General features: G+C 38.9%; 1 protein-coding gene and 1 pseudogene; both read right to left on the bottom strand.

Moving 5' to 3' along the window:
* Erich1 (glutamate-rich 1) overlaps positions 1–25,834 on the bottom strand; it is a gene marked incomplete at its 5' end in the record, with an annotated part of 52,793,804 nt that overhangs the window by 27,050,371 nt on the left and 25,717,599 nt on the right.
* On the bottom strand, positions 19,053–19,486 carry Edf1-ps4 (endothelial differentiation-related factor 1, pseudogene 4; annotated as a pseudogene).

Below are 25,834 nucleotides of genomic sequence, written 5' to 3'. Positions count from 1 at the left end.
TCCTGTATGTTTTGGACCAGTAGTTTTTTCCGCTTTACATTATCTTTGACAGTTGAGTCAATGATCTCTATGGAATCTTCTGCTCCTGAGATTCTCTCTTCCATCTCTTGTATTCTGTTGGTGAAGCTTGTATCTACAGCTCCTTGTCTCTTCTTTTGGTTTTCTATATCCAGGGTTGTTTCCATGTGTTCTTTCTTGATTGCTTCTATTTGCATTTTTAATTCCTTCAACTGTTTGATTGTGTTTTCCTGGAATTCTTTCAGGGATTTTTGTGTCTCCTCTCTATGGGCTTCTTCTTGTTTATGTTTTCCTGGAATTCTTTCAGGCATTTTTGCGATTCCTCTCTGTAGGCTTCTACTTGTTCTCTAAGGGAGTTCTTCATGTCTTTCTTGAAGTCCTCCAGCATCATGATCAAAAACGATTTTGAAACTAGATCTTGCTTTTCTGGTGTGTTTGGATATTCCATGTTTGTTTTGATGGGAGAATTGGGCTCCGATGGTGCCATGTAGTCTTGGTTTCTGTGGCTTGGGTTCCTGCGCTTGCCTCTCGCCATCAGATTATCTCTAGTGTTACTTTGTTCTGCTATTTCTGACAGTGGCTAGACTGTCCTATAAGCCTGTGTGTCAGGAGTGCTGTAGACCTGTTTTCCTCTCTTTCAGTCAGTTATGGGGACAGAGTGTTCTGCTTTCGGGCGTGTAGTTTTTCCTCTCTACAGGTCTTCAGCTGTTCCTGTGGGCCTGTGTCTTGAATTCACCAGGCAGCTTTCTTGCAGCAGAAAATTTGGTCTTACCTGTGGTCCCGAGGCTCAAGTTCGCTCGTGGGGTGCTGCCCACGGGCTCTCTGCAGCGGCAGCAACCAGGAAGACCTGTGCCACCCCTTCCGGGAGCTTCAGTGCACCAGGGTTCCAGATGGTCTTTGGCTTTTTCCTCTGGCGTCCGAGATGTGTGTGCAGAGAGCAGTCTCTTCTGGTTTCCCAGGCTTGTCTGCCTCTCTGAAGGTTTAGCTCTCCCTCCCACGGGATTTGGGTGCAGAGAACTGTTTATCTGGTCTGTTTCCTTCAGGTTCCGGCGGTGTCTCAGGCAGGGGTCCTGCCGCTCCTGGGCCCTCCCCCACGGGAGCCCAGAGGCCTTATACAGTTTCCTCTTGGGCCAGGGATGTGGGCAGGGGTGAGCAGTGTTGGTGGTCTCTTCTGCTCTGCAGCCTCAGGAGTGCCCACCTGACCAGGCGTTTGGGTCTCTCCTAAATCCTTTTTTAAAATGATGATTCTTAAACACTTTTAACCTCCCTAGTAGCCTACCAACCATCAGAGGTAGTGGGGAAAAAAGGTTATGGCAGGAGGGACCTGTTTAGAAGGATTTTTGGGGGCAACTCCTGTCTCTGTTGTCTGGAAATCAACTCAGGTTCACAGGTTAGCAGTAACAGTTAGATCCACTACAAACACTTCATGAATACACCAGCAGCATTCCCTGTCTTTTTTTATTAACTTTGGTTGAAAGTCTATTTTATTAGGTATTAGAATAGGTAATCCTGTGGGCAGACCAACAGTCTGAATTAACCTGGACCCACAAGATCTCTCAGACACTGGGTCACTAATCAGCCACCATAGACCAGCTGAGATGAGGTCTCCAACACATACACAGCAGAGAACTCTGGAGTCTGTGTTCAGTCAGAGAAGATGCACCTAACCCTCAAGAGACTGGAGTCCCCAGGAAGTTTAGTGGTCTGGTGGAGTGAGTGGACTGGGGACATACTATTGAGATTCTGGTCTTTAAATCTGCCAGACAACAAATTTATCCCATTTAATACAGTCAGTTCATGTTAGCTTAAAATGAACATTATAGAATATTAAGGGAGTGGGAAACATCAGGTCAAATTTTGACTGTTTATGAAGAAGTTGTTATGTTGTATACCATAAATGTTTGGAAAATCCAAAGAGGATTATAGTACAGATATAGAAATCAGATGAAGACAGGGTCAAGGAAGAACATTAACATGTACCAACTCTCCAGATGTAACCATCATTAATTAACATGTTAATTAAAATTACTTTAAGATTTCATTTTATTTCAGGTGCAATGGGTAAAGTTAACGAAAGCAGGCATGTACTGGCGAGGACGTAGATAATATGGAATAGTTATTCATTGCTGGTAGGAGTACAAACTAGTATACTAGTATGGAAATTAACATGGGGAATACTCAAGAAAGATAAAATAGACTTACCACAAAGTCTAGCTATACAAAATTGAGCATATACCAAAAGGACTCTATACCCTACTATAGAGATAATTGTTCATCCTTGTTCATTGCTACTTTATTCCTATTATCCAGAGCAATGGCCAAAAGATGATTATTAATGGATGAACAGATAAAAATATGATATTTTTGGCCAAGGCATTGTATTCATTTGTTGAAAAAAATCAAATGTGTCAGTAAATCAAATGTCAGTAAATGTATGGAGATTAAAACAAGCATCCTGAGAAAGGGAAGCCAGACCAAGAAAGACAAGCATTGCACGTTTCTCTCAAATGTGGATGTTAGATTTATGGTTTAGATATATGTGTTTTATTTGGAAAACACCAAAAGTTTAGGTGTGTGGGGTAGAACCAGGAGGCAATAGGGGGTCTTCACAGGAAAGATTTACATATGTGTCATGGTATCTGAAAGTAGTATAAGGAAAATTATGTGACCAAAATATATTATATGAATAGTTAAAAAAAAAGCAACACTTCTCCCCATATTTGAGCTATAGAAAGGGCAGAGCATATGAAGTACTTGCAAACATTAGTACGATACAAGCAACACCTGAGTTCAGATTTCCAGAGCCCAGACAAAAATTATTTTTAATAATACATGGGTCTTTAATGTGTTTTTAAAACATTCATTTTTAACACTAGTGCTTCAAAATGAGGGAAAGCATCTGGTTTTGTGAGTTTCTTGCCAGCACCTTTAGGATAAATGTAAGCATAAGGTTCAATGTGAGATCTTCTCTCAAAAACTAAAGGGCAGTGTTGCAGAGCCCAAAGAAAAGTTCACGTAAAGCATAGCAAAAATCACCAATGAGTTCTAACTAAAGCATCATGATCCAGTCCCATAGAAAATAACTTCAAAAGACCAAATGGAAAGAGAACATACAAAATGGTGAGAAAAACATGAGAGAAATATTTTCCAATGTACCTGGAACCAGACTTGTTCTTTATAAATGTCTATCACCCTAACAAAGAAAGCAGGCAAATAATTTCTTTCAAAATTGCTTTTAAAACGCCAGCATCGAGTAATTCTAAACAGAAATGAAAAACCTCTACAATGAGCAAATTTGTGAATGATGAAAAGCAGTGAGGAGGACATATGAGACTTATCTCTCTGGACCTCCCATGATAACATATTGAAATAAAGGATAAAACGAATGACTACCCAGCCAAAAACCTTCTTCAAATTCAATGCACTTCTTTTCTAATGAAATTCTTCACAGAGCCAGCAAATTAAAAAAATAATGTTTAAATGGATATTTTATTAATTCCATTAAAATGAAAGTACAGTAGAGCCTGGATAGCTAATGAATGCTGTCCCAAGAAAAACAACATTGCTTAAAATGCCACTGTGTCTGATTGAAAGCTCTATCACAGAGCTGAAGTAACTAAAACATCTGGTAGCTGAGTGAAAAACAAAAATGTATATTAACAGCACAGAAGACTCAAAGGTGTGTTCCCATAAATACAGCTGATTGATTTTGAAACAGATGCCCAATTCACAACATTGGAGAAAAGCCAAAAATCTTTAACACATGATGCTGACAACAAAGGCTATATTTATATATGATGTTCCGGAAAAGTGATCCTTATGTCTCATGCTGCATTTAAAATAAAAAACAAAAACCAACACTTTTAATGGACCAAAGATTGTCTGGAGTTTCTAAAACTCTGCAACTCATGGAAGAGAATGTGGGGAATGATCTTTAAGACACAGACATAGTTAAAAACATTGTAAATTAGACTGATTATTCAGAAAAGAAGGCCAATAGTTGATGTATAAGACTCTATCAAAATAAAAAGCTTTTTCATAATAAAGTAACAACCAAATGTCTATGAATTAAAGAAATACATTGTGAGTTATATGCTTGACATTAGTGTTTAGGTTATGCAAAGAACTCAAGAAACTAACATCAACAAGCAAACCCTTCAATAAAAACTTGTCCCTCAGAGCCTGGGTATGAATGTAGATCAGAATTCCCAGTAGAGAAATTTCATGTAAGGAAATAATGAAGATAATGCATGTAAATGCCTGTCTTGCAAAAAGCCAGGCCTATAAATGAACTTACTAAGCCAGTGGACATAGTTCAGAAAAACAGTAAACTGAGAATCCACACTCATCTAGAAGACCTTAATTGAAAAGTGAATAGGATTATTATTGGAGATGTCAAGAAAGAAATGAGATAAAACAATATTCTAAACTCTATGGTATATTATAAACCATCTAAAAGAGAAGTTTAGAGCTGTAATGGTATGCATTAAGAAAACAGGCAGCACCCATTCCTCGAAGGAAATGCAGGAACAAAGAGTGGAGCAGAGACTGAAGGAAAGGCCAGCCAGAGCCTGCCCAACCTATGGATCCATTCCATGTGCAGAAACCAAACCATGGCTAATGCCAAAAAGAGCTTGCTGACAAGACTCTGGTATGGCTGTCCCATGAGAGGCTCTGCAGAATCTGACCAATATACATGTGGATGCTCACAGTCAACCATTAGACTGAGCATGGGGATCTCAAAGGAGGAGTTAGAGGAAGGACTGAAGGAGATGACAAGGGTTTGCAACCTCATAGGGAGAACAACAATATCAACCAACCAGACCCCCAGAGCTCTCAGGGACTAAACCACCAACCAAAGAGTTACATAGAGGGATCCATGACTCCACCTGCTTATATAGCAGAGGATGGCCTTATCTGGCATCAATGGAAGGGGAGGCCCTTGGTCCTGTAGAACCTCAATGCCCCAACATAAGGAAATGCTCGCGCAGTGAGACAGGAGTGGTGGGTAGAGGAGCATCCTCATAGAAGCAAGGGGGTTGGGCAATAGGATAAGGGGTTTGCAGAAGGGAAACTGGGAAGAGGGATAGCATTTGAAATGTAAATAAATAAAATAAACAATAAAAAGAAAGCAGATAGATATGAGATAAATAATAATATTCCTTAACTCCTGAAAAAATCCACAAAATACAAATTCAGAAATAGAAAGAACCCATTAAGACTTGACAGAAGGGATTGGGGATTTGGCTCAGTGGTAGAGCGCTTGCCTAGGAAGCGCAAGGTCCTGGGTTCGGTCCCCAGCCCCGGAAAAAAAAAAGAAAAAAAAAAGACTTGACAGAAGTCATTGAAATGGAAACAGCAACATCAAACCAACTGAACAAAAACAACAATAACAATAAAACAAGGACAAAACAATAATAAAACAAATACCATCACCAAACAAACAAAAATACAAACAGTAATAGAAACACAAACAAGGCTTGGTTCTTTGCAAGGATGGATTGACTAAATAAAACCCTTGTCAACAGTAACCAAAAAGAAAGAGAAGGCCCATATTGATAAATTCATAGATGAAAAGGAGGTACTTAAAACAGATTATCAAGGCAAGTCATGAAATCGTCAAGTATAACATACATACAATATATTCCAATTAAAATAGTCTAAAGATATAGATGGATTTCTGGACATATATGTCCATAAAAATTAAACCAAGATAAAACAAACTATTTAATGAAATCTATTACAAGTAGTGGGACTGAAGTGATAGTCAAAATTCTCCCACTAATAAAAGTCATATCCATAATTCTATACAGTATTCTCTGTAAAATAGAAAACACCACAAAATTTGGTTACACAACCTAATGAAATTTACCTGGAACAGAAAGCACGACATGCTTCCTTGTTGCTCTGTAGATCTCGATGTGCCAGAATGTGATATGTGTGCTCCTGAGGGTGAAAAGACACCAAAGATCTTACCTAGCTATTGACACAATCTGTTACAATTCTGACATCCCAGGTGACATGTTCCCACTGATGACAGAATATCATGGCTCTTAAGGAGGAGGGGATGAGCGGTTTTTAACTGTATTTGAGGCAACTCTAAAACAGGGAGCGTGTGTCTGGTACTGTAAACCTGTTTAAAGGCCCATGGGTGAAGAGTTCATTCGGAAGAAAGGCAATTACTAGTGCTGTTTCATTAACTTACCACGTTGTCAAGCTATTTTCAAAGTATGTCTTTTTCCATGGAGTAGTAATGCTCTCAACATTTTTGAGAGAGAAAAAATTTTGAAATGGTCCTTGATCAATTCAGAGAGTAATTACTGACCCAACTACTTAGAATAAATGACTTCTGTGTGTTTATCTCCAAATGGCTTAGGGGAACATCACAGAAAGGGGTTGTAAATAACACAAGATCTAAAGGATACATTCTCTTCTCATAATATGTTGCTGTTGAAATCATGAAGTCATAGCAGGTAAGTAAGCAACACCTGCATACATTCAAGCCACCCAGCATTCTGGCATGGGTGCAAGAGGGGCAGTTGTGTAGTAATTTGTTTCTGAGATCATTATGGGGATGCTTTTTTAGATGTAGGATGTTGAAAGGAATGTGAACCAACAGAATGTTATAAGAGGCAGAGCCGGGTCGTTGAAAAGGATTTGAAGCCACAGGATGTTCTAAGGGGAGGTAAAACATTGCATTCATCAGTTCAGTTTAGTAAGCTCGGGAAGCTTAACAATAGCTTCAGGAAATTCTGTATACTAGCCAAATTCACTAGGACTTTCCTCTCAGAGCATTTGAAAGTTTAAGGATTGCTGAGAGAAATTCTCAAACCAGCTGATCGGCTTGGATGAGCTACAGGCCAGCTGAAGGGACTGGAGAAAGACTGAACTGCCTCAAATTTGCTCAAGCCAACTGTCATACCAGGAAAGGATATCCTCCAGCTTGGTGACCACCAGTCTATTGTGCAGTGTGCTGCGGGTTTCTAGATTTTATGAGCTGGACTTTTGCTCATCCAGCTTGTTTAACCTATTTCAAAATAGCATGCGAAATAACCCTAACCCATATTCCTATGAATAACCTCAATAAAATACATTGACTCACCAAATTGAAATCAATGAGTCCTTTTTTAAAAAAGGACAAAGAGATGGCTGAGTTTGTAAAGTACTTGTGCCTCAGCAAGAATACACGATGGAGGAACCTTTGCACTGTCCTGTCCTGATCAACTCTACCCATTCCCAACAACCAATAGACTTTAAATTAATATTGATCAGAAGTGATTACCCATAGGCACATATAGAACAGTCTGATTATATATGAAATAATTCTTGTTCCTCCCAGCAGCTCAGAGGACTTCCTTCAAATATACCACCTCTCAGTAAACAAAATATCTCACAGCACATACAGGAAAACAGAAATCACAATTTGTATTCTGTCTAATGACCATGGTTTAAAGCTTGATATCAATAACAAAAGCCTCTCTTTTCTCTCTGCCCTTTCCAAATGTGAATATCTATATCTGCTCCTGCAGCCTTTCTCCCTAATTCCATTGGTTTGTCTCAAGCATCAATACTCAGAGCATTATCTACTTGGGAATCCACTGTCTGGTCAAATGGGTGGGGAACCAGGTAGGTAATAGTTATTCCCCTACATATCCTCCAACCCCAATCACCCAGTCTCATCCTTACCTCTGTAGCAGACCCTTCAAACAGCCAGTCTTCTTACTCTCTGCCTCTGGTCCACAGGGATTCAGCAGGTCCTCCTGGCAGATCTAGCTTTCCTTCCCATTGTGGATACTCTCAGCCTTGCTCCTTTATAGCCTATACCCATTCCTTCCTATTAGATCCCAATACCTAGAAACAATTTCTCCCTCGAACCTACAGGAATCATATAGTAGACTCAGAAGCACTCCATATTAAGCAACCCACAGCTATCACACTCTCGTAAATTCCATAAAGGACCATAGAAACCAAAGAACAGAGCTGGAATTATATAATCTATAACCTAGATGTCTAGGAAACAGTATAAAATTGCAATAACATCCAGGACAATATGTTTACACCAGAAACATATTGTTTCCAGCAACCCTACTATAGTAAGGTTGAATTGCAACATAACTAAAGGACAAGAACTTCAAAATTACTATCTCAAATATGTTCAAGGACCTTAAAGAGTATTACATATATGAATCTATTAAAGAAATATATAAAAACACAAACAATGGATTGAAATGAAGAAAATCAGTTCTAGGTATGAAAGTGGAAATAGAATGAATAAAGAAAAAAATGGAACTAAGGGGAAAATTGGAAATAGAATGACTAAAGTTTTCCAGTACTAAAGAAAATTAGAAATGAAAAATTTGGGAATATAAACCATAATTTCAAAGGTTGGCCAACAGAATACAAATTAAAAACCATAGGCATCAAAGACATGATAGAAGAAATGGATACTTCAGTCATAGACAATGTTGAAAGAAAGAAAGAAAAGAAGGAAAGAAGAAAGAAAGAATGTACAAAGCATTCAGGAAATCTGGGACACTATGAAAAGACATAATCAATGACTAATAGGAGGAAAAAGTAGAAAAAATCCAGATCAAAGTCACAGAAAATCATAGAAGAAAAATTCTCTTACTTAAAGAAGGAGGTGCCTATCAAGGTACAAGAATCATATAGAACACCAAATACATTGGATCAGAAAAAAATTCCCCATGACATATAATAATCAAAACACTAAGCATACAGAACAGAGAAGGGATATTTGAAGCTGCAAGGGAAAAAGACAAAGTAACACATAAAGGCAGACTTAATAGAATAATGCCTGACTTTTCAATGTTAACATCAAAACCAGAAAGTCCTGGAAGAATGTTGTATAAACTCTAAGAGTTCAGACTATTATACCCAGCAAAACTTTCAATCACAACACATGAAAAAAAAAGCAACACAAGAAAAAACCAAGTTTAAGCAATGTATGTACAAATCCACCTCTATAAAAGGCACTAGTCAAAAAGATTCAACCTGAACGTGTTACCAATAGCCAAGAAAGCCCAAGATATAATTATCAGAGAAGCATATAGAGTGTGTGGGGGGGGATATCACACCAGCAGAACAAAATAACAGGAATCAACAAACAATGCTCATTAATATCTCTCAAAATCAATGGCCCCAATTCCACAAATAAAAGGACAGAGTAACAAACTGATTTCAAAACCAGGATCCATCCTTCTTCTGCATTCATGAAATATACTTTAACATTAAGGATAAATGTCACTTCAGGGTAAAAAGATAGAAAAAGATATTCTAAGAAACAAGCTGGTAGCCATTTTAATACCTGACAAAATAGACTTCAAAGTGAAACTAATCAGAAGAGATGGGGAAAGACACTACATTCTCTTCAAGAAATGCTACTGAAAGGCTATTACAATTCTAAGCAACTATGGGCCAAACAAAAGTACACACAAGTTTACAATAGGAATAGTACTATGGCAAAATCACATAGTGACCCTCACACAAGTGATATTGACTTTATTACCTTACTCTCACCAATATACATGGTATATTACATATTAGATTAAAAACTAAGGGTTGAAATTCTACAGCTAGTTGATGTTATAAACCAAATGGACCTACTTGATATTCTTAGAACAGTACACTTAAACACAAAAGAATATACCTTCTTTTTAGCAGTTCATGGAACTTTGTTCAAAATTAACCATACTCCCAGACAAAAAGCAAGTTTAAACAGGAACAAGAAAATTGAAATAGCACACAGAATCCTATCTGGTCACCATAGATTAAAACTGGACATCTCCAACAGAAGCAATAGAAAAGCTTACAAATTCATGGACAAAGAACAATTCATTTCAGAATGAAAGGGGCTAAGAATAAAAATAAGAAAGAAATTAAAAAATCTTTTAGTACTGAATGATAATGAATATACAACACACCAAAACTTATGGGACACAGTGAAGGCAGTTCTACTGGGAAAGTTCAGATTGCTAAGCCCTTACATAACCTGAAGGCTCTAGAACAAAAGGAAGAAATAGTATACAAAAGGAGTTTATGGCAAGAAATAACCAGGGCTGAAATCAATACAATAAAAACAAAACAAAACAAAAACAGTACAAAGAATCAATGAAATGAAGAGTTATTTCTTTAAGAAAATCGATAAGATTGACAAACCCTTAGCCAAATTAACTAAAAGTCACAGGGAAAAGATCCAAGTTAACAGGATTAGAGATAAAAAGGAGTGCATAATGAAAGTCACTGAAGAAACATAGAGAATCATAAGGACATACTTTAAAAATATGTATTCCACCAAACTGGAAAATACAAATTAATGAAAAATTTTCTTGCTATAGAGCACTTACTAAATTTAAATCAAGATATGAAAAATAATTTAAAGAGACCAGTGACCCCAACTGAAATAAAAGAAATAACTAAAAGTTCCCCCACCCCACAATTAAAGCCCAGGGCAAAATGGTTTTAATATAGAATTCTACATGATTTCCTATTTCTTTTTTCTTTTTTGCATACTTTTTATTTACACTTCAAATGTTATCCCATTTCCTGGTTTCTCATTTATAAACCCTCTATTTCATCCCCTTCCCCTTCTTCTATGAGGGTGTTCTCTCATCCAACAACCCACGCCTTCCCGCCTCCCCGCCCTGACATCCTCCTACACTTGGGGTCCAGCCTTGGCAGGACCAAGGACTTTTTCTCCCATTGATGCCCAACAAGGCCATTCTCTGCTACATATGAAGCGGGAGCCATGGGTCTGTCCATGTGTACTCTTTGGATGGTGGTTTAGTCCCTGGGAGCTCTGGTTGGTTGGTGTTGTTGTTCTTATGGGGTTGTAAACTCCTTCATCTCCTTCAATCCTTTCTCTAACTCCTCCAGTGGGGACTCCCTTCTCAGTTCAATGATTGGTTGCAAGCACTCACCTCTCTACTTGTCATGCTCAGGTAGAGCCTCTCAGGAGACAGCTATATCAGGCTCCTGTCATCATGCCCTTCTTGGCATCAGCAACATTATCTGGGTTTGGCGGCTGTATGTATATGGGCTAGCTCCCCAGGTGGGGCAGAATCTGAATGACTATTCCTTCAGTCTCTGCTCCAAACTGGTTCTCCATAGCTCCTCCTATGAATATTTTTGTTCCTCCTTCTAAGAAGGACTGAACTATCTGCATATTGGCCATCCTTCTTCTTGAGCTTCATGTGGTCTGTGAATTGTATCTTGGGTAATACGAGCTGTGGGGTTAATATCCACTTATCAGCAAGTATGTAACATGTGTGGTTTTTTGTGACCACTCAGGATGATATTTTCTAGTTCCATCCATTTGCTTATGAATTTCATGAAGTCATTTTTTTTTTTTTGGTTCTTTTTATCGGAGCTGGGGACCGAACCCAGGGCCTTGCGCTTCCTAGGCAAGCACTCTACCACTGAGCTAAATCCCCAACCGAAGTCATTATTTTTAATAGCTGAGTAATTTTCCATTGTGTCAATTTAGCACATTTTCTGCATCCATTCCTCTGATGAACATCTGAGTTCTTTCCAGCTTCTGGCTATTATAATAGGCTTATTACATTATAATAGTTATATTATAATAGTAATTATAATAGTAATATTATAATATATCATATTATAATAGTTATATTATGTTATAATAGTTATTATAATATAATAATAAAGCTGTTATGAACATAGTGGGGCAAGTGTCCTTGTTATACTTTGGATCATCTTTTGGTTATATGCCCTAAAGAGGTCTAGCTGGGTCTTTAGCTAGTGGAATGTCCAATTTTCTGAGGAACCTTTAGACTGATTTCCAGAGACATGTACCAGTTTTCAATCCCACCAACAATGGAGGAGTGTTCCTCTTTCTCCACATCCTCACCAGCTTCGGTTGTCACCTGAGTTTTTGATCTTATCCATTCTGACTGGTATGAGGTGGAATCTCAGGGTTGTTTTGATTTCCATTTCCCTGATGACTAAGGATGTGGAACATTTTTTTTTAGATATATCAAGCCATTCGGTATTCCTCAGTTGAGAATTCACTTTTTACCGCTGCACCCCATTTTTTAATAGGGTCATTTGATTTTCTGGAGTCTAACTTCTTGAGTTCTTTGTATATATATTGGATATTAGCCCTCTATCAGATGTAGGATTGGTAAAGATCTATTCCCAATTTGTTGGATGCCATTGTCCTAATGACATTATACTTTGCCTTACAGAAGCTTTGCAATTTTATGAGGTCCCATTTGTCAATTCTTGATTTTAGAGCATGAGCCATTGGTGTTTTATTCAGGAAATTTTCCCCAGTGCCCTTGTGTTTGAGACTCTTGCCCACTTTTTCTTCTATTAGTTTGACTGTATCTGGTTTTATGTGGAGGTCCTTGATCAACAAGGACTTGAGCTTTGTCCCAGGCATTAACACCTAAAGAAATGTTCAACATCTTTAGTCATAAGGGAAATGCAAATCAAAACAACCCTGAGATTTCACCTCACACCAGTGAGAATGGCCAAGATCAAAAACTCAGGGGACAACAGATGCTGGCGAGGATGTGGAGGAAGAGGAACACTCCTCCATTGTTGGTGGGATTGCAAACTGGTACAACCATTCTGGAAATCAGTCTGGAGAATCCTCAGAAAATTGGACATTGAACTGCCTGAGGATCCAGCTATACCTCTCTTGGGCATATACCCAAAAGATGCCCCAACATATAAAAAAGACACGTGCTCCACTATGTCATTGCAGCCTTATTTATAATAGCCAGAAGCTGGAAAGAACCCAGATGCCCTTCAACAGAGGAATGGATACAGAAAATGTGGTACATCTACACAATGGAATATTACTCAGCTATCAAAAACAACGACTTTATGAAATTCGTAGGCAAATGGTTGGAACTGGAAAACATCATCCTGAGTGAGCTAACCCAATCACAGAAAGACATACATGGTATGCACTCATTGATAAGTGGCTATTAGCCCAAATGCTTGAATTACCCTAGATGCCTAGAGCAAATGAAACTCAAGACGGATGATCAAAATGTGAATGCTTCACTCCTTCTTTAAAAGGGGAACAAGAATACCCTTGGCAGGGAAGAGAGAGGCAAAGATTAAAACAGAGACTGAAGGAACACCCATTCAGAGCCTGCCCCACATGTGGCCCATACATATACAGCCATCCAATTAGACAAGCTGGATGAAGCAAAGAAGTGCAGACCGACAGGAGCCGGATGTAGATCGCTCCTGAGAGACACAGCCAGAATACAGCAAATACAGAGGCGAATGCCAGCAGCAAACCACTGAACTGAGAATAGGACCCCCGTTGAAGGAATCAGAGAAAAAACTGGAAGAGCTTGAAGGGGCTCGAGATTTCATATGTACAACAATGCCAAGCAACCAGAGCTTCCAGGGACTAAGCCCCTACCCAAAGACTATACATGGACTGACCCTGGACTCTGACCCCATAGGTAGCAATGAATATCCTAGTAAGAGCACCAGTGGAAGGGGAAGCCCTGGGTCCTGCTAAGACTGAACCCCCAGTGAACTAGACTGGTGGGGGGAGGGCGGCAATAGGGGGAGGGTTGGGAGGGGAACACCCATAAGGAAGGGGAGGGGGGAGGGGGATGTTTGCCCGGATACCGGGAAAGGGAATAACACTTGAAATGTATATAAAAAAAAAAGAAAAAAAAACATGGAATAATCTATATTGCATGCTGAAATTGAAAAGCCCTCGGATATTTAGTGGCACCAGAATCTGGCTTCAAAACCTCATTTGTCTAAGAGAAAACCCTAAGGAAGTCAACTTTTCTGGATATACTCAACTATAATTTAAAGCTCAAATTTCTTGCTATAATGTTATATTGTATTCAAATTCTATAATTTGGGGCAGATTTCTCTACCTTTCCATATCTCAGTTTTCTCATCTGCAAATAGGTATCATAAAAAGTAGTGAATGGTTGACAACAACTAATGTGCTTAAAGTACATAATAAGTTCTATGGGTTTAGCTCAATGCCATAGAAAAATGTTTAATAAGTGCTATCACTAGTAATAATAAAAACAAGAAGATAAGACGAATGTCTGAAAGTATATTTTGTCTAAAAGATCACTGTGTTTAGAGTAATAATTTCTGGGATTAAGTCTAACTTGTGTTACTCATTACCTAGCTACCTTGATTCAGCTTTAATCCCTGAATACCAAAATGAGTAGTCTCTATAATAATAAAGTGGTTTCAATGATGGTACAATAACATTAGTTATTGAAACTGTGTTGTACTTATGTTTTATTGTCAATCATTGATGGAGCTCATACTTCATGTCAAACTATAGTAACAGAGTTGGAAAGAAGCTTACCAATAAGATTGTAGCTCTTGAATTAAAAATTATATTATATAAATGTGAAAAAAAAAGAATGGATCAATTTGCTTTCTTCTACATGCTGACTGCCAGTTGAACCAGCATCATTTGTTGAAAATGCTATCTTCTTTCTTCCAGATGGTTTTCGCTCCTTTGTCAAGGATCAAGTGTGTAGGTTTATTTCTCCATCTTCAATTCTATTCCATTGATCTACCTGAATGTCTCTGTACCAATACCATACAATTTTTAGTACTATTGTTCTGTAATACAGCTTGAAGTTAGGGATGGTGATTTCCCCAGAAATTCCTTTATTGTTGAGGATATTTTTGATATTGGGGTTTTCTTGTTATTCCAAATGTTTTTGCAAATTACTCTTTCTAACTCTATGAAGTACTTGGTCGGAAATTTGATGGGAATTGCATTGAATCTGCATATTGCTTTTGGCAAGATGGACATTTTTACAATATTAGTCCTGCCAATCCATGAGCATGAGAGATCTTTCCATCTTCTGGGACCTTCTTCAATTTCTTTGTTCAGAGACTTGAAATTCTTCTCATACAGATCATTCACTTGTTTAGTTAGAGTCACACTGAGGTATTTTATATTATTTGTGACTATTGTGAAGGATGTCGTTTCCCTAATTTCTTTCTAAGTCTGTTTATCCTTTAAGTAGGGGAAGGCTACTGATTTGTTTGAGTTAATTTTATATCCAGCCACTTTGGTGAAGTTTCTACAAGATTTTCAAAGAAGAACCAGTTGCAATATTCCTAAAACTAGTTCACAAAATATAAACAGGAGGAAAATTCATAATGGAAAAGAGAAAAAGAGACAAGACTTGGCCTAAGTCTAATCAAGTCTAAAATTTATATAATAAAAACTTTAAGGCATTGAAGAAAGAAATTGATTTGAAGAAAATACCAGAATATGGTTAGATATCCAATGTCATGGATCAGTAGAATCAATTTCATGAAGATGGCCATCCTACCTAATGAAATCTACAAATTCAATGAAATCCCCATCAAAATTCAAACAAATTCTTTATAACTTGAAAAGGCAAACTTCAGTTCCATATACAAATGCAAAAAAAATATCCAGAATAGCTGAAACTATATAGTATATAAAAAAAGCATAATCTCCTCAAAACAGTAACAAAACAAACAAACAAACTCCCCGAGTTATTACCATCCAAGGTCTGTACTATAGATCTCTATTAATAAGAGCAGCATAGATCAATGGAATTAAATTGAAGACCCAGAAATAAGTTTACACACAAATGTCACCTAATTTTTAATAAAGAAGTCCGAAATACACATGGGAAAAAGATACCATCTTCAACAAGTAGTGCTGGTTAAACTGAATGGCTGCATGTAGAAGAATGCAAATAAATCCATACTTGTAACCCTGCACAACAAGTAACTCCTAATGGATTAAAGACTTCACCATAAGCCTAGGTACACTGAACCTGGTAGAAGAGAAAGTGGAGAACTTTGACTTCATTGGCACAACAAAAGACTTTGTGAACAGAGAGCACAGTGCAGGCACTAATATCTACAATTAACCAATGAGACATCACGAAACTGAGAAGCTTCTGTATGTCAAAGGAAACAACACTTTGTCCAATGAAAATAAGAATTAGTTGTCTGCAGTCCACAGAATCAACTGAGCAGGGCTCATAGGGGTTCAGAGAGACAGACTAGTCAGTTACAGAACCTCCGTGGGTCTTTACTATGTCCTCTGCATACATGCTGTGATTTAAGTTGAGCTTGGGAATATTCTTGGGACACCTAACAGTAGGAGTCAGAGCTTCTCTCATGCTTTTGTCAGCTATTGAGACCCCTTTCCTCCTACTGGGTTGCCTAGTCCAGCCTTGATATAAGGATCTGAGTCTATTCTTACTGCATCTTGTTTTGTCATTTTCTGTTGATTTCCTTGGAAAAACTGCCCTTTATTGAAGAGAAAGCAAGGACAAGTGGATCTTGAGGTGAGAGGAGATGGTGGGCACTAGAGGGATGAGAGGCTGAAGTAGAAATTCCTGTCTTTTTTTTTTTTTTGGAGGATCATGTTTGGCTGGAGCAAGTAGGTTAATGGATGTTTTGCTAAAGGAGACACTTGAAATTGTTTCTTCAAAGCAGAAATATTAAAGGACTCCGGATGTTTAGAAAGAATATAAATATGACCATAGAGGCAGGCCTATCTCTGAATTCATTTGCAATGTTAAAAATATGTGCTTGGCTGTTTCTTTCTAAGAATCAAGTGCCTTGGCCATGGGATGCTGATTCATGGGATAATCAAAGGGGAACTTGGGGTAATGACTGAGTTGATATGTAAATAAAAGACCAGACTTTTGGTCTGCAAGAGAAAACACATCTTTATCTATCTATCTATCTATCTATCTATCTATCTATCTATCTATCTATCTATCTATCTATCATCTATCTAGATCTATATATAATTTCCAATAAAACGGTACCAAATACAAGGACATATCAAAATATTATCTAATACGATTGAGTCAACACCATCTCAAAGAGAGTTATGGTTCAATATATGTATGCATGCACATGTACACACACACACACACACACACACACACACACACACACACACAGAAACACACCACTACCACCACCACCACCACCACCACCACCACCACCACCACCACTACCACATAAATAAAGGACAAAAATCTCTTGATCATTTCATTAGACACAGAACAAACTTCAGATAAAATCCAAGATTCATGCTAAAAATGCTACATAAAGTAGGGATAGAGTAGACGTATCTCAATAGAGTAAATACAATATGCAATAAATTTAACACCCAACATCATCACTGATGCATGTCGAAGAAACTATGTACAAGGAAATCATATTCATTCTTCCTCTTCCTATTAAATACGTTGCTTAAAGGCTTAGCTTGAGCAAAAAGAGAGGTAAATATAGGAGATAGGGGATACTAATGGGAAAGTAAGAACACAAAGTCTCTTTATTTGCAGATGAAATATATGCAAAAGTCACTATCTCCTTCAAAAAACTATTAATGTGCAGCTTATTAATGTATTAGGCAGAGTATGTATTGAAAACAATATTTACATACCAAATTTGATCATCTTCCTATATATAAATGACAAACACATCAAGAACAAAATGAAGGAAACAATATCACTTAAAATAACCTAATATACATGTAAACATATATGTCACTGTGTGTGTGTGTGTGTGTGTGTGTGTGTGTGTGTGTGTGTGTGTGTATTAACTTAACCAAGGAAGTAAACGACTTGTATAAACATGCTTTTAGGACAGAAAAAAGAATTTGAAGAAGATACAAAAATATGGAAAGGCCGCCTATACTCATGGGTTGACAGGATTATATTATAAAAACATTAAATCAACCAAAAGCAATTTGATACAATCCCCATCAAAATTTCAATGGAATTATTCACAGAAGTTGGAAAGAACCATTTTAAATTTTATATGGAATTGCAGAATGCTCAATACAGTCAAAGTAATTCTGAACAACAACAACGAAGACCTGCTGGAGGGAGTACAATCCCAAATTTGATTTAAACTGCAGAGCTAGAGCAACAAAACCAGCATGATCCTGGTCTCATGACACGACAAAAGAGGCATCTGGTGTCAGAAGCCAGACCTCTGGACAGGAGTCACTTTGACAGAATTCACAGCATTCACTGTGACACTCTCTCCTTCCCCAGTCAAACTCTTCCCATATATCTTCAATGTCGCTAGTCTTTCTGCAGCTCTTAGGTTGTACAAACAAGTCTTTCTGGAAATGGTCTTTCATGACCAAGCATAACAGCAGCTGCTCAATATTATCAGATAAAGTCCCCCTCCCTTGCAGCCCTGGACCAAACTCTAATACTTATCATTATGACCCAGCTTGTGAACTATAGTATATGTTAAATTACCCAATGACTCCAACAAGAAAATGCTGAGTCTACAACTCTGATTTTGAACAAAAACTGTTCCAACAGGAGTTAAATCTGAATAACCAGGACATCCTTACCCACAGGTCTATTACAACGTCATGCCTATGATAGTTTATGCCTTTTCTCTTCCAATTGAAAAAGTCCTTTAAGAACTGATATACATTCTTCCTTCTACTTACACCAGATTTGGTCCAGTCAAGATCTCAGGTCCACCTAAACCACATTAGAAACTACTTGAACATAATAGCCACTCATTCTGTTCATAATTGTAAAAAGTCAATTCTGATAGGCTGTTACATTTCCCATATAAACAATTTTTTAAATCTAATACTAAAAGTTATTCAGTAATCTTTTTATTAACCCAGTGTCTCTCTTAACTGCTTTGTCTCAGTGTGAGTGTTTTACTCTTTATTTTCATTAGCCATTCCAGTTCTTCCTCTGGTTAATCCATATGTCATTGAGAGTGATTGTTTCTTTAATGTCCACTTGTAAACTAGATGTTCAAAAGGGGAAGAAGGACTCTGGGACACGATGTCATTATTAGGGCCATTTATGTCTTTTGTTTTGTTTTTCAAGGTTTTGCTTTGTTTGACAGCAATTATGGGTTGAGGGGTCACACAGGCCTGACTCCCGTGTTCTGTTTGACCATGTGAGGAGACCCACGGCAGTGCTGGTGGTCCTGGGGACCAGCCAGAAGAGCTCAGCCAGAAGCAGTGGCTTGGAGGCTTTGTGTCTTCATTTTGCCTTCGGCCTCTTCTCGATAGGCTTCCCAAGTCCTTCCTCCAGAGTTTGAGGCCAATGGCTCTCTCACTTTGCCCAAAACCTGTTTATTCGGAATGGCCTGTCCACTTTCATAGTCTGCGATGACTTGCGGCTTTTTTGGTTTTCGTGGCCAGATCCTTCTGTGTCAGGCCTTTGCTCTGCTGGCCCCACTGGATCACTTTGGCCACTTCCAGGGTCACCCCGTTGTGATGCAGCACCTCTGTCTTAGTCTAGCTTGGCCGTGTGTTTCCTGATGGAACGCTGTTTGTTCTGGCCCATTTCTTGGATGTCTCCATAGCTTCTCCTCGTCGCTGAGCTCTAAGATGGCCTGTTCAGACTTGGCCTGTGCGGCCCTTGGGGCCCTTCTTGTGCAGCACCGTCATGGTGTCCCAGTCACTCTCAGCCATGGCACGGCAGGGGCGGCGGTCTGTCCAGCAACTCTGCCAGCTTCTCGAGACCTGGCGCAGCGACACCCATTTATGTCTTAATGTGCTTTGAAAGGCTCCAAAAACAGGTACATAGAACAACGGATTCAGGATTTCCACACCCAGTCATGGTAATAGCATTCATTCTGGACAAAAAGCTGTTTCTCAAGGACATGAGCTTGGTTAGTGGAGGTGAACAGAGAGAAGTATCTAGATATTAAGTATGAGGGTGGGTGGGGGCTTCATGGTGATAATGTGTCTCTGGCCTCCAAAGTACATGGGAATACGACAGCCAAGCTGTAAATAGTGAACCTCGAGGGTGTCAGCAGTTTTTTTTTGGGGGGGGGCTGTTGCATTGAGCACATCCATCTGTTAGCCATACAGAAAGGAAAAGTATCCACAGCCAAAGCTGCAGGCAAGTGATCTTCACATGCACTGGGGTCTCACCAAGAGCCACCATGTCCTCCTGTGAGAGAACAAGCCAGGAGCAGAAGTCCCTGCACTCTGTGTCCTAAAGACGTCTGTTGTTCTCGCTTCACAGGTGCGCATTCTTCCCGAGTTTTTCAGAGCACCAGTGATTAAAAGAAACACAGAATGTCAGACCTGAATATAGTAAAACTGTGATCAAACCACCAAGGAGAAAATGATAGAGTCTGGGCTAAAATGGATTCGATTTTAGTTGGAAGTATATAAACTGTCCTTGTGTTTTCTGTTCAGTTTGATTAAATTATTCTTGTTCCTGCAGGTATGCTTCTCATGTACTCCCACTTTTTAAAATTATTCCCCCTTTTTCATGTTGTTTCTAAATGTTACAAATTTACAGCTTTCCCCAGCAACAAATGAAACTCTCATCTAAAATTGGTGTTGTCTGTTTTTGTTTTTTAAGTTTTTATTATTGACTTTCTGCCATGATGATTTAAGTTGTGAAGCTAAAACAAATCCTTGCTTATTAAGTACAGGTTGGACACTTATTTCTTTCCGTGGCTCGTCATTGCCAGAGAGGGCAGGGGGTTCCTTCAAGAAAAACATAACTCTAATTTTGATTTTCAGTGTAGATGTGTATTATAGGCATGAATGACTAGGTCATGTGGATTGTGTTCATAGGATGTATCTCTCTCTCTCTCTCTCTCTCTCTCTCTCTCTCTCTCTGTGTGTGTGTGTGTGTGTGTGTGTGTGTGTGTGTGTGTAGCCTAAAGTGTTGGTACTCCAGAGGGATGTACACTGATTTTATATTTTACTTTTTACACTTTGGTATTTTCTGTTTTGTTCTGAGTGTTTGTAGTGTTTATTCGCATATGGATGAGAGTATATGTGTGACTGTGTATGTGTGGATATTTATCAATATTTGTGAGAATGGGAGAGATATGGGACCTGGAGGGAGAGAGGGAGGGAGAGAGGGGGAGGGAGGAAGGGAGGAAGTGAGAGACAGAGGGAGGGAGGGAGGGAGATAGAGAGGGAGGGAAGGAAGGAAGGAGGGAGGGAGGGAGGCAGAAAGAGGGAGAGAGAGAGGGAGACAGGGAAGGAGGGAGGAAGGGAGGGGGGGAGAGAGAGGGAGAAAGAGAGAGAGAGGGGAGAGAGAGAGAAAGAGAGAGAGAGAGAGAGAGAGAGAGAGAGAGAGATTGTTTCGATCATAGACCAATTTTATGCAGCATTCCCAAATCACTATCCACCTTGGTGTCAATAGAGTCTGACATTGACTTGAAACTCACTACAGAGGTTTAGGTGGTTGGACAGATGGTCCCAGCAATCCTCTGTCTCTGCTTCCAAACACTGCTGGAATTCTAAGACTTCTGTCTCTGCCAACCCTCAGAGTTCCCAGAGACTAAGCCACCAACTGAAGAGCATACATGAGCTGGCCTGTAGCCCCTAGCATATATATAGCAGAAGACTGACTTGTCTGACCTCAGTGGGAGAAGATGCACCTAATCCTGTAGAGATTTGATGTCTTAGGGAAGAGAGATGCTGTGGGGGTTGGGGGTTGGGGGGTGGGATGGGGTGGGTAAGAGGGGTGGGTGGATGGGGCGGCGAGCACCCTCTTAGAGGCAAAGGGAAGGGAGGATGATGTGAAAAACTCTGGGAGGGAGAACCAGGAAGAGGGGCAACATTTGGAATGTTAATAAATAAAATACTTTAATACAAAAGAACAAACGTGCTCAGGCACAGGTCCCCAAGATTATGATGCATATCCTTTACAAACTAAGCCATCTCTCCCATCCAGTACGATCGTTTTATAGATACGAGAATGTCCTACTGGCAGAGAAAGCTAACCACATAAGAGGTGAAGGGAATTACCACATTGAGTTCCAAAGGGCCTCAGAAGATAATTCTAAGCAAAAAGAAATTTCAAAGACAATTACCTGAACTAGTGATTAAAAAGTTACATCTTAGGTCACTAGTGGTTCACAATGCTTTTAATTCACATTTCATAATTACTAGAGTGTATCAGATTTGTGTTGTAACAAAAGAGGAATTCATTTTTTGGTATTAGTTTCTTTTTATTTAGACATATGTAGCAGATACATTTCAGGTAAATATATAAAACTGTGATTGATTATTGGTTTGCTACAGAACTGTTTGTTCTAAATGAATCCCACAACTGGTTTCTGTAGCACAAATAAAAGTTACAATCAAAACTACCACAAAAAATTGACTTATTTGTTACAGAAATCGAACTCGATTTCTCAAGGCTTATTCTGTTGATATTTACCTAAATAATATGTTTCACTTACTAATGAGCAGAATAATGTCCTGATAAATTTCTAAACTGGAGTCCAAATCTTATTGCTTCAGGATGTGACTGCTTTTGGAGATGGGGTATTAATCCAGTAAATCTGATGTCCTAAAGAGAGGTCATTAGGATGCAGATGTGTTCTGAGACACATCCAAGATGACTTTCATCTTGAATGATCCTCTTGCCTCGGCCTCCTGAGAGCTGGGATTATAAACATGTACCACCATGTTGGATATATTATTCCAAACATTGTGATATTATAGTGTGTTTTAGATCAGGTCTATTCCTTTTCTAAAAACATTTTGACTATTGGGTATTTTTAACAGATTAACATTAGAATTAGCTTGTCATTTCTATAAAATATGTTATTGGAATTTTGACATAAATTGTGTCACATTTATTACTCGATTTAGAGAGTATTACTAGTTTTACAGCAGTTAATTTTGTCAGGAATATCCTTTATGGTCATTAAAATTATATTGTTTAATTCATAAAATTTCATATTTAAAATTTGCAGGTAAATTCATATTTTTATGTTTTTAACTTTTGGCATTATCCATTTTTTTTTAACTTGAGTATTTCTTATATACATTTCGAGTGTTATTCCCTTTCCCGGTTTCCGGGCAAACATCCCCTTCCCCCACCCCCTTCTTTATGGGTGTTCCCCTCCCCATCCTCCCCCCCTTGCTGCCCTCTCCCCAACAATCTAGTTCACTGGGGGTTCAGTATTAGCAGGACCCAGGGCTTCCCCTTCCACTAGGATATTCATTGCTACCTATGAGGTCAGACTCAAGGGTCAGTCCATGTATAGTCTTTAGGTAGTGGCTTAGTCCCTGGAAGCTCTGGTTGCTTGGCATTGCTGTACATATGGAGTCTCGAGCCCCTTCAAGCTCTTCCAGTTCTTTCTCTGATTCCTTCAGCGGGGGTCCTATTCTAAGTTCAGTGGTTTGCTGCTGGCATACGCCTCTGTGTTTGCTGTATTCTGGCTGTGTCTCTCGGGAGAGATCTACATCTGGCTCCTGTCAGCCTGCACTTCTTTGCTTCATCCAGCTTGTCTAATTGGATGGCTGTATATGCATGGGCCACATGTGGGGCAGGCTCTGAATGGGTGTTCCTTCTGTGTCTGTTTTAATCTTTGCCTCTCTATTCCCTGGCACGGGTATTCTTGTTCCCCTTTTAAAGAAGGAGTGAAGCATTCAAATTTTGATCTTCAGTCTTGAGTTTCATTTGTTCTAGGCATCTAGGGTAATTCAAGCATTTGGGCTAATAGCCACTTATCAATGAGTGCATACCATGTGAGTTTTTCTGTGATTGGGTTACCTCACTCAGGATGATATTTTCCAGTTCCGACCATTTGCCTACAAATTTCATAAAGCCATTGTTTTTGATAGCTGAGTAATATTCCATTGTGTAGATGTACCACATTTTCTGTATCCATTCCTCTGTTGAAGGGCATCTGGGTTCTTTCCAGCTTCTGGCTATTATAAAAAAAGCTGCAATGAACATAGTGGAGCACGTGTCTTTTTTATATGTTGGGGCATCTTTTGGGTATATGCCCAAGAGAGGTATAGCTGGATCCTCAGGCAGTTCAATGTCCAATTTTCTGAGGAACCTACAGATTGATTTCCAGAATGGTTGTAACAGTCTGCAATCCCACCAACAATGGAGGAGTGTTCCTCTTTCTCCACATTCTCGCCAGCATCTGCTGTAACCTGATAGCCATTCTCACTGGTGTGAGGTGAAATCTCAGGGTTGTTTTGATTTGCATTTCCCTTATAACTAAAGATGTTGAACATTTCTTTAGGTGTTTCTCAGCCATTCGGCATTCCTCAGCTGTGAATTCTTTGTTTAGCTCTGAACCCCATTTTTTAATAGGGTTATTTGTCTCTCTGCGGTCTAACTTCTTGAGTTCTTTGTATATTTTGGATATAAGGCCTCAATCTGTTGTAGGATTGGTAAAGATCTTTTCCCAATCTGTTGGTTGCCGTGTTGTCCTAACCACAGTGTCCTTTGCCTTACAGAAGCTTTGCAGTTTTATGAGATCCCATTTGTCCATTCTTGATCTTAGAGCATAAGCCATTGGTGTTTTGTTCAGGAAATTTTTTCCAGTGCCCATGTGTTCCAGATGCTTCCCTAGTTTTTCTTCTATTAGTTTGAGTGTATCTGGTTTGATGTGGAGGTCCTTGATCCACTTGGACTTAAGCTTTGTACAGGGTGATAAGCGTGGATCGATCTGCATTCTTCTGCATGTTGACCTCCAGTTGAACCAGCACCATTTGCTGAAAATGCTGTCTTTTTTCCATTTGATGGTTTTGGCTCCTTTGTCAAAAATCAGGTGCCCATAGGTGTGTGGGTTCATTTCTGGGTCTTCAATTCTGTTCCATTCGTCTATCTGTCTGTCTCTGTATCAATACCATGCAGTTTTTATCACTATTGCTCTGTAATACTGCTTGAGTTCAGGGATAGTGCTTCCCCCTGAAGTCGTTTTATTGTTGAGGATAGTTTTAGCTATCCTGGGTTTTTTGTTATTCCAGATGAATGTGCAAATTGTTCTGTCTAACTCTTTGAAGAATTGGATTGGTATTTTGATGGGGATTGCATTGAATCTGTAGATCGCTTTTGGTAAAATGGCCATTTTTACTATATTATTCCTGCCAATCCATGAGCATGGGAGATCTTTCCATCTTCTGAGGTCTTCTTCAATTTCCTTCTTCAGTGTCTTGAAGTTCTTATTGTACAGATCTTTTACTTGCTTGGTTAAAGTCACACCGAGGTACTTTATATTATTTGGGTCTATTATGAAGGGTGTCGTTTCCCTAATTTCTTTCTCGTCTTGTTTCTCTTTTGTGTAGAGGAAGGCTACTGATTTATTTGAGTTAATTTTATACCCAGCCACTTTGCTGAAGTTGTTTATCAGCTTTAGTAGTTCTCTGGTGGAACTTTTGGGATCGCTTAAATATACTATCATATCATCTGCAAATAGTGATATTTTGACTTCTTCTTTTCCGATCTGTATCCCCTTGATTTCCTTTTGTTGTCTGATTGCTCTGGCTAGAACTTCAAGAACTATATTGAATAAGTAGGGAGAGAGTGGGCAGCCTTGTCTAGTCCCTGATTTTAGTGGGATTGCTTCAAGTTTCTCTCCATTTAGTTTAATGTTAGCAACTGGTTTGCTGTATATGGCTTTTACTATGTTTAGGTATGGGCCTTGAATTCCTATTCTTTCCAGGGCTTTTATCATGAAGGGGTGTTGAATTTTGTCAAATGCTTTCTCAGCATCTAATGAAATGATCATGTGGTTTTGTTCTTTCAGTTTGTTTATATAATGGATCACGTTGATGGTTTTCCGTATATTAAACCATCCCTGCATGCCTGGGATGAAGCCCACTTGATCATGGTGGATGATTGTTTCGATGTGCTCTTGGATTCGGTTTGCTAGAATTTTATTGAGTATTTTTGCGTCAATATTCATAAGGGAAATTGGTCTGAAGTTCTCTTTCTTTGTTGTGTCTTTGTGTGGTTTAGGTATAAGAGTAATTGTGGCTTCATAGAAGGAATTCGGTAGTGCTCTCTCTGTTTCAATTTTGTGGAATAGTTTA

Source organism: Rattus norvegicus, chromosome 16, assembly GCF_021556685.1.
Source record: "Rattus norvegicus strain SHRSP/BbbUtx chromosome 16, alternate assembly SHRSP_T2T, whole genome shotgun sequence".
In the NCBI taxonomy this organism is placed as follows: Eukaryota; Metazoa; Chordata; class Mammalia; order Rodentia; family Muridae; genus Rattus; species Rattus norvegicus.
Note: the sequence above shows the minus strand (reverse complement) of the source record. Positions and strands in the feature narration are given on the sequence as shown.